Source organism: Hyperoodon ampullatus (assembly GCF_949752795.1).
Source record: "Hyperoodon ampullatus genome assembly, chromosome: 20".
Lineage (NCBI taxonomy): Eukaryota > Metazoa > Chordata > Mammalia > Artiodactyla > Ziphiidae > Hyperoodon > Hyperoodon ampullatus.
Genome location: NC_136933.1, coordinates 19,954,676 through 19,964,728, shown reverse-complemented (window position 1 = coordinate 19,964,728; position 10,053 = coordinate 19,954,676). Strand labels below are relative to the sequence as shown.

The 10,053-nt window shown below is 40.9% G+C and overlaps 1 protein-coding gene across 1 annotated transcript in view; it reads left to right on the top strand.

The window, feature by feature from the left end:
• Positions 1–962: 962 nt before the first annotated feature.
• FGL1 (fibrinogen like 1) overlaps positions 963–10,053 on the top strand; it is a gene marked incomplete at its 3' end in the record, with an annotated part of 56,929 nt that continues 47,838 nt past the window's right edge. The window contains exons 1-2 of the mRNA XM_079726635.1: positions 963–1,154; positions 1,781–1,951. The remainder of the gene's footprint in view (positions 1,155–1,780; positions 1,952–10,053) is intronic.

The window sequence follows — 10,053 nt, the reverse complement described above, 5'->3', positions numbered from 1 at the left end:
AAACCCCCAGAACGCGGTGACAATTAAGGCCTTCAGTGTGGCTACCTGAAAGTTTTAAACACTGGTCAGTTTTTCTTTATTTTTCGACAGTTTGTAATTGTGGGATAACTTTGTTTTAAGCAAAATAAGGGTAGGAGGAATGAAGAATGGGTATCTGAGTGCCAGCAGCAAATTGTTCTCAGTTACCAATGGAATTTGTTCACAAAACCAATTCATAGAACTGCATCTCAATACATAATTTAGGTAAATCAAGCCCTTCGAGCTACTGTAATTTGCAACTGAATCCGGGTTCAGCTTCAGTGCAATGATCTTTGACACTTTGTCCCGCATTTTTTAAGTACTTTTTTTTTAAGTACTTTTCTGTGCGTCTAAGAGTGCTGATTACTTAGGTAACAAAAACATAGTCCTTGCCCATTAAGAGCTCATATTTTAATGAATGATGAAGAAATAAGGTGTGATGTAAATAAACTCTGTTTTAGAAGAAAACGAAGTGCTGTGGGAACTCCCAGCACCGAGCAGCTAATGGATTAGGTGTTTACTGTAGTCCAGTGTGCCCTAGGCCTCATTGTAATTCCACCGCACACTAGCTCTAAGATCTTGGGCAAGTTACTTGACCTTTCTGAGCCTCAGTTGCCCCACCAATGAAATGAGGGGGAGGAGCTAATAATATTGCCTACCTTAGAAAGATTTTTTTTTTTTAAGTAGTGTTTATTTTGTATTAGGCACAGGATTAAGCATTTCATCTCTCGTGGTTTTCTTAATTCTCAGAACTATCCTGAAGATACTGGTTCAGCATCAGTTCCATTTTACTAATGAGAAGTTAAATAAATTGCCAAAGTTCTGACACCTCCAAGTGGGAGAGCCCAGGTGTAGACTGAGGTCTACTGACTCCTCGAAGGAATTTTTTGATGAAGAAAATGCATGGGCGGGCTTCCTTGGTGGCGCAGTGGTTGAGAGTCCGCCTGCCGATGCAGGGGACACGGGTTCGTGCCCTGGTCCGGGAAGATCCAACATGCCGCGGAGCGGCTGGGCCCGTGAGCCATGGCCGCTGAGCCTGCACGTCCGGAGCCTGTGCTCCGCAACCGGAGTGAGAGGCCCGCGTACCGCAAAAAAAAAAAACAAGGAAAATGCATGGGAAAAAATACTGGCACATGGTAAGCCATAATCATCACCATCATCACTGTTTTGTTTTATACATATATATTATTTTAAAATATGTAGAAGCTATTGTCATTGAAACAATTCAGATGGATTCAAAAGCACTACTGAAATCGTATGGTCATTATGTTCTTTTAATTTGTGAACCCTAAAAAATGCCAGTGCTGTTATTGGTCTGTTAGGTGGTGAGAGAAGTCTGAGAAATTTTTACATTAAAATGGGGTCCTCAAACTAAATATGGGCATTATTGATCTTAGCAGGGGACAGAGGACCCCCCCAAATGATGAAATTATCCTGGATTTCTAAAACCTTCACATCTAATTTAGAAAAACAAACTATGCAAATGAACCAGTTTAGCATCAGTAGTGTATGAATATGGCAAATAAATGATACAGACAGTAAGTGCTTTAGGAATGCAGAGAAAGAGTACATTATATTAAGTATATTGTATTGTATTGCCTCAAAGATGATGATAGCTCCAGGATTTCTATGTAGGATGAAATTAGGGGCAACAGTCTGGTGGAAATGTAAATGGGGAACCTAAGTAGACTTTAAGAGATATAGGTTGAAACTACATCTCAGTTTTCCACATTTAAGTAAAACTTAAACACATGTGTTGAAGGTGGGTGAGGAGGCCGAAATGGAAGAATGATGTTCAAAGGAAAGGAGCACACCTGTAACCCAGAGAATACATCCAGAATAAGCAATGAATAATGCAGAAAACAGACTGGGTCAAGTAGACGATTCATGTGGAGACGGGGAAGCAGGAGAAGAAAGCGAGATCCATGAACAGGTTGGGGCCAAACTGTAAAAAATCTTAAATGTTGATCTGAAATGTTTGGGCTTTGTTCAACAGATAGTGTGAAACTAGTTGAGGGTTTGGAAGAGGCAATGATATAAGGAAGTAGTTGTTTTAAGACTTAATCTGGTGGCAATGTTTAGAACAGACTGGGAAAGCAGAGAAGGGAAAGACAAAGAACAGGTGGTAACTGGCATGAAGTAATTAAGGCCTGGCCTAAGGTGGTAGCAGAATGAATCAAGTGGAGGAGTTGGAATCTGATGGTAAATTAAATCATCTGTCATTGCTGTGTAAAATATTTGTTTCTGTTATTTGATATTTAATATGACATTGACCAGAGGGCACTTAAAATTTAACATTTTGTGATATCTTATTTATCTCTTTAATAAGTTCTGTACGTTCTTTATCCACAGATAGATTTTAATCATGGCTAGAGCAGAAACCCTGCCTTTTATGCTTCTTTATATCCCAGATGCCGTGTAGAGTTCATTTATTTTGATGTTCTTTAATTTGGACTTTGTAGACGGTTTTCTGCAGTACCTAGTTTTAACCTGTAGGTGGTGATAGAACTTAAAGGTAAAACCTTCAGTGACCACTATACTATTATAACTGAATTTAAGATTGTTTTTATTATGTGATTTTTGATACACTCAAGAAAATGTATGACATTTACGTAAATTATAAAGTACAATAAGAAAAGAAACACTCAAGAATCCACGTCCTAACCTAAAACATAGAATATAATCAGTATATTTAAGGACCCTTCTGCTTTCCACCAAACTCATTCCCCTTCTTTGCAGTCATAAATACTATCTTGAATGATATCAGTGTTATAATTCCTTCATTTTCCTTGTGTAACTATATGTATATATCCCTAAGTAGTATATTTTTTTAGTTTTGCTTGTTTTTGTACTTCATATAAATGGTATCATACTGATTATATTCTTGCTTGATGTGCTTTTTGATTCCTCATTATGTTTCTGAGATTCATCCATGTTGATGGGTAGAAACACAGTCTGTTAAGAGCAGAATGTAAAATTAATTTTTGAATAATCCTACAACTGAATATAACTGATTTTATCTTTACGCTTTATCTTAGCTTGTGGGTAACTTGATGAACAAAGGGATTGATCATGTCACCCAGGGAACTAGTTGGAGACCTCTGTCCTAGTTCTTATACCTTTCGGTTAAATTTGAGCACTTCACTGCTCTGCCTTAATTTGGCCCAGAGTTTGTCAATCTTGACGTGGTTGACCTGTGGGGCTGTATGATTCTTTGTAATGGGGGCTGTGCTGTGTGCTGCAGGAGCCCTGGCCTCTTGCAGCCTGTAGCCCGCTGCCTCCCCGGTGATGACAATCAAAACTGTCTCCTGGGCTTCCCTGGTGGCGCAGTGGTTGAGAGTCCGCCTTCCGATGCAGGGGACACGGGTCCGGGAAGATCCCACATGCCGCGGAGCAGCTGGGCCCGTGAGCCATGGCCGCTGAGCCTGCGCGTCTGGAGCCTATGCTCCGCAACGGGAGAGGCCACAACAGTGAGAGGCCCGCGTACCGAAAAAAAAAAACAAAAAAAAACTGTCCCCTGACATTGCCCAATAACCACGGAGTCAGGGTGTGGTGGGCCATGTGGCTTAAGGGCAGAATCACTCTCAGTTGAGAAACACTGTCTAGTCTTTGCATTGAGAAAACCGTGTTAATTATGATTTTTCTTATGTACCTCTTTTGCTCAAAAACCTGAACATATAAATAATTAAATCAATTAATTACTAGGTAATTATATCAACTAGTTATATCAAATCCTCATGCATAAGTAATGTTTCAAGGCTCTTCTTACCTTCTTCCGTTTCCCCCATATCTAATTACTACGACATCTCTCATTACTGCCTAGTTCAGACTCTTTATTACTAGATTCCAAAATACCTAATTGCTGCTCTCAGCATACAATATTAATGTTTACACCAGTACTGCTCTTTCCTTCATAACCAATTTATGGTCCTTTTCATTCAAAAATCACTCTTTCGATAAATGTAACCCTTGTGATTCTGACAATTCCATACATATTTGCAGGTCATCAATTTTTTTTTAATTTTTGAATTTTATTTTATTTATTTTTTTATACAGCAAGTTCCTATTAGTTATCCATTTTATACATATTAGTGTGTACATGTCAATCCCAATCTCCCAGTTCATCCCACCACCCCTCCACCACCACCACTTTCTCCCCTTGGTGTCCATAGGTTTGTTCTCTACCTCTGTGTCTCTATTTCTGTCTGCAGGTCATCAGTCTTTACATGGCTTTCCAACTCTATAGTTGTAATTACTATACACTTCTTCCTATATTTTCCTTGTGTATATTCTTGGGGGTCTGTGTGTTTTTACCCCACCTTCTCTATTCATTGTAAACCTGATCAGAGCTGCAGTAGTGCAGTCCTATGTGCAATGCTTGCTTCCCAGGAAAAAAATCAAGTTGAAGGGTTTTAAAAAAGGTGTCCTGAGTAACAAGAAAAAATTGGAAAGAAAATAATCTATATATTTTTTCCTAGCTTCCCACCACCCCTACAATAGAAAGTCTTAAATATAACTAGATGTAGGTTGTTAATAATTAGAGAAATCAGGTAATTAGGTGGGAGGGTTCCAAAATTACAGAAATATAGACTGATAGAGATTTTGTTCCGTAATTCATATGAAAAATATTAGAAAGGTATGAAAAGTAATTTTCAGCTTTTACTTTCAAAACCCTGTTATTGAAACTAAAATTATATGAAATAAGAACAATTGCCGTGGTTCTAAAGGAGTAAACTGGAGTAACTACAAAAGATGAACTCTGGGTCAGAAAAGGGTCTTTTCTCACATAAATAAGGAGATCTGCAGGTCTAGATTTGGTATATGCATGAGAATAAGGGTGGGCTAATGAAGGAATATCCAACATGATTGGTGTTACATTGAGCCGTATTAAATCCACTGCATTATATAGTGAGGTACAGCTGTATATGCTATGATTTTTGCCCTTTTACCATAAAAAGGCTTCCCACACTGCATTTCTCCTTCCATAAGAAAGATTCTAAGGTCAGGGAGAACTGGCAAAACATGTGTGAACTCAAATTAACCAGGTAAAAGAGGTTAGAATGTTCTTTCTTTACCAAAAGAGGACTAAATTTCCAGAGTTAAAAACTGGGGGATATTGAATGGATAGACAATCTAATCTAGAGAAGGAAAAAAATAAAACCCTGACAGTAGGTGCAGCAGAATGGTGTAGAGCAGGGGTTGATAAACTTTTCCTGTAAAAGGCCAGATATTAAATATTTTAGGTACTATGGGCCATACGGTCCTACGGCTCAATGATTGTAGAGTGCCAGCAGCCAGACAACAGGTAATGAATGAGCATGGCTGTGTTCCAATATAACATTATTTTTGGACGCTGAAATTTAAATTTTATGTAATTTTCACGTCACAAAATATTAATCCTCTTCTAATTTTTTTCAACCATTTGAAAATATTAAAATAGGCAGTGGGCCCAGGTTAACCCAGGGGCCATAGTGTGCTGACCCCTGACAGAGAGTACTGAACATTTAAAGTTTTTAGATAATTAACGATAGATCAAAGGAAAAATTAACAACAGAAAAAAATGCAGTTTTACTACTTTGCAGGATGGTCATTATACAAGGAATCTTTTGAAATAATTAAGAAAGGGAGAATATCAAGCAAATGCAACTGAACAATATTTGTAGGTATTAGCGTGTTCCATTTTCTGATGTATTTTCTTTTCCCCCTTTCAGACTAGTTATAGGCATGCATTGCCTCCATGAAGGATGGTCCCAGGCAGTCACACCAGCAACAAAAGATAAAAATTTCAGACATGAGAAAAAAAGATTAAAATCAGAGCAGTTTCCACCCCTTACAATTTGTGAAAAGAGGAAGACTTGATGGGAAATCAAAAGAATTTGATGCTTTCGCTTGCATCTCTGAAAAGGAAGAGGAGGAAAGTTTAGCAGCAGCCTGTGTGGACTGCTGACTGAGAACTAAGAGGGGCCAGTATCTGCGGCAGGAATAGAGGGTTCTCGTGGCACAGCGCAGACCTCGCCTGCCACAAGCCCCGGCAGTCAGTGCAAGAGAGATTAGGTTTCTTCAAGCCCAGAGACTATAGTCTCGAAATCCAATTCGAAAAACAAGAGTCACATTTATCTTTCACGTGTAAGTTTGTGGCTTAAGAAATATACCCACTTTACTTACATAGTTCAAATGTCAGCTACCTGAATGTTCCCAAGCCCCCGAAGTTGTTGGGGTAACCACATCTCCGTCGCGAGGACAACAGGAAATCTGATCTCATTCGCCGACATCTTCTAGGATCCTTGGAGCTAATGTTTTTCTGCTATTTTTTGCTTTTGCTGATTGCTTGATTTCTCTCAAGTCTGGCCTCTTTGGGCTGTTCTTTTTCTTCATCCCACATCATTCCCAAGGCAGAACATGACCTCTTACCCTTTATTTTCTCAAAATACCATGGACACAAGGCACCTCTCTGTGGTAGCTTTTCACTGAAGATTTGGCGTTAACAGTGCAAGGGGGTGAGGAGAAAGAGGACTTCGTGCTGCAGCAAACATCTTAAAAGTGAATATTCTACACCCCTGTTGCTTAAAGATCTTTGGCCATAGCCTGGAATTTCTCACTGGCTGCCTCTTGCCAACTTTCTGTCGTCTTGATGGATTCTTCACATTCTGCTGCCCATTCTTATCTCACTCACTCCTGCCTTTTCACCCTCTTCCTCTTGGGTTATCCATGGAAACTCCAAATTCCTCATTAATTATTTGTTACCAGAACAGTGTTTTTCCCTTGGTCTTGCTTCTAGCTTGTCCCAGCTAGACCTACTATTAAAATAAACAAGGTTCTTCCTCCGCTACATGAGTTAGTGTGACCCATTTCCTCAGCATGAAGTTCTAAGAAAGTTATGTCTTCTCTGAATGCTAAAATTAATTGCGTATGACTCTTAACTATCCTGATTAGCAGATATTGTAACAAGAAACATTTCCCTCCATATCCCTGACATCCCCTCCCTTAATATTCAAGAATGGAATGGGGGATGTTTAACTCAGTTCTTAGGAGCCAGTCTTTTTTTTTTTTTTTTTTTTGCGGTACGCGGGCCTCTCACTGTTGTGGCCTCTCCCGCCGCGGAGCACAGGCTCCGGACGCGCAGGCTCAGCGGCCATGGCTCACGGGCCCAGCCGCTCCGCGGCATGTGGGATCTTCCCGGACCGGGGCACAAACCCGTGTCCCCTGCATCGGCAGGCCGACTCCCAACCACTGCGCCACCAGGGAAGCCCAGGATCCAGTCTTTAGTCCAAACACATAGTGGAGAGAGAAGGGTAGACTGCCTAATTTTCAAGATGGGTCCCACTTTTTGTTCTTTGTCCCACTGCCCTCATCTTATCACTTCTGAAAGCATTCCCATATGATCTGAGGCCATCATTGTCCTCTGCAGCAATGATTCCACTTCTCTTAGAAGCTTTTCATGGAGTGTGGGGCACTGGGAAGATGTGGAGACAAGGATTCTCCTTATAACGTTATGCTCCAGGTTTAGGTTGCCCTGAGCTGTCACTGACACATGCTTTTTGCCTCTGATTAGCATAGATCCCTGCACAGGCTGTAATGATGTTCTAAGGCTGGGCAACCCCACTACCTTCGTGTAAAGCTAGTAAAGCACTACAGCAAGTGGATGAGAACATGCTTCTGAGACCAGACTATTTCAAGTCAAACCCTGGCATATGTGACCTTCAGTAAGTTACTTGCTCTTTTTATGTCTGTTGCCTCACTGACAAAATGGGAGTAAAAATAAGAATGCATATCTCAAAGGGCTGTTATGAGGATTAAATGAATTAATACACAGAAAATGTTCAGAGAGTACTGGCTCACAGTAAGTGATATATAAATGTTTACATTTATTATGCTTACAAAGGAGGCTCTGTGCTGATGCTGACTTAGGCCTCCAAGTTTTCAGGATCCATTCCTGCATCACATTTTAGCAGAGGTTTCAAAGCATTCACAGTACACCACTTTGGCTGAGTCACAGTGGCTTTAACTGTGGGGACTACTTGACTACCAGTGGATACTGACACCAAGGTTAGATCACTGCAGGAAAGAAATTGGATTTTATCTTGTTGATTATGGAGGGCCACTTGAGCCTTATTAGACAGAGGAGTGATGTGATCACATTTGTTTTTATACAGATAACTTTTTGTTTTTTTTACTGTGTAGGAGATATTCACCATGGGAAGGAAACTGGAAGTAGATTGATCAAAGAGGAGGTACCAATAGATTATGCTAAGGTGTTGAGGACACAAATTAAGATTGCAGTGGCAGTGAGATTGTGACAGTGGGGCTGATGAAGAAAGTTTGGTATTTAGGAAGTAGATTCAATAGGACTTACTGACTAATGAAATGAAGGATGAGGGAGAGGAACGATGTCTGATAATGCCAAGATTTTGAACTGAATGAGTGAATAAATAGGGGTTTTACCAACTCATTGTGTTCTCCCAAAGGCAAGCCTTTTCCTCCAGGGGAAAGGAAGAAGAAGAGACTATAATGAGTTGACTGTTGGCCAAACACAGAGTTACAGAGAGAAGTGAAAGCTGGCATTAGATATTTGGGAGTTGGTACACACTAACATTCAGTGGACTAGCAGAGGAAGAATATACTCTATTAAGAAAAGATGAAACACTTGAAGGACACCCAGAGAGCTAAGAGGGAGGTGTTTTAGGAAAGCCCACTGAAGAATAAGTTTTGAAGAAGAAGGAGCATTCTGAGAAATCAGTAAGAAACTGCTCTGTGGAGACTTATGACCTAATTGTGAGCAGCTGCAGCGAAGTGAAGGGATCAGAAGTCTTTGGCTTTGGTTGAGGGGTTAATAGGAAGTGAGACCGTGGAGTCAGTGAGTGTTGATTGCCCTTTTTACAAAGGGTGGCTGTAAGGGAGAGAGAACAATTAGAGGGTAGCTAGAGGCAGGAACAAGGGAGATTTTAATTTTCTAGAGTTTAAAAGAATTGAGCTTGTCTCTAGGATGAAAGGGGAACAAGACTCTGGGTAGAGAGGGTGATGTTAAAAGTAAGAAGGGGAAAGATAATTAAAAGAGTACAGTTCTAGAGAAGAAAGGAGGGGCTGAGATTCAGGGCATAGGTAGAAGGAATAGACTAAAACAAGAGGAGCCAGTACCTACAGAAGCAACCCTCAAGCAATGAGGGGCTGGAGTTACTAGGTATATACCCCAGGTTTCTTGCCACATGAGGGGAAATTCTGATGTGGGTCTCTCTGAGGGTCCATCAGGTTTTGTTTTTTTTTTAATAAATATATTTATTGTACTTATCTGTTTTTGGCTGCATTGGGTCTTTGTTGCTGTGCACGGGCTTTCTCTAGTTGCAGTGAGCGGAGGCTATTCTTCGTTGTGGTGCGCGGGCTTCTCATTGCGGTGGCTTCTCGTTGTGGAGCACGGGCTCTAGGCACATGGGCTTCAGTAGTTGTAGCATGTGGGCTCAGTAATTGTGGCTCGTGGACTCTGGGGCGCAGGCTCAGTAGTTGTGGCACACGGGCTTAGTTGCTCCGTGGCATGTGGGATCTTCCCAGACCAGGACTCAAACCCGTGTCCCTGCATCGGCAGGCGGGTTCTTAACCACTGCACCACCAGGGAAGCCCTGGTCCAGCAGGTTTGTACCCCATTTGCCTAGGGCTGTAACTCGCTCACTAGGCACCCTTTATTGGCTTTCCTCCCTGTTCCATCTCACTACTCCCTCACTTATGATTCCTGGAATCACCCCCCAAGTAAACTACTTGCATTCAAATCTTTGTCTCAGGCTTTGCTTTGGGGGACCCCAATTTAAATAGATTTTGAGTTAGAACATTATCCCAGGCTTTCTAATTCCAAGTTTTGGGTTTTTCCAGCCAAATCATACTTTGTCGCTTTTATTAACCTTTTTGCAAACTGGGTACATGGCATTGCCCAAATACAAGTTGTGCTTTTTGCTTCTTTTTCTTTGTCCATGCCAGTAGTACTATATCTTCCGATGAGTAGCCTAGGATAAGGATCTTCTAAAGAGAGATGTGTAAAAGCTAACTGCC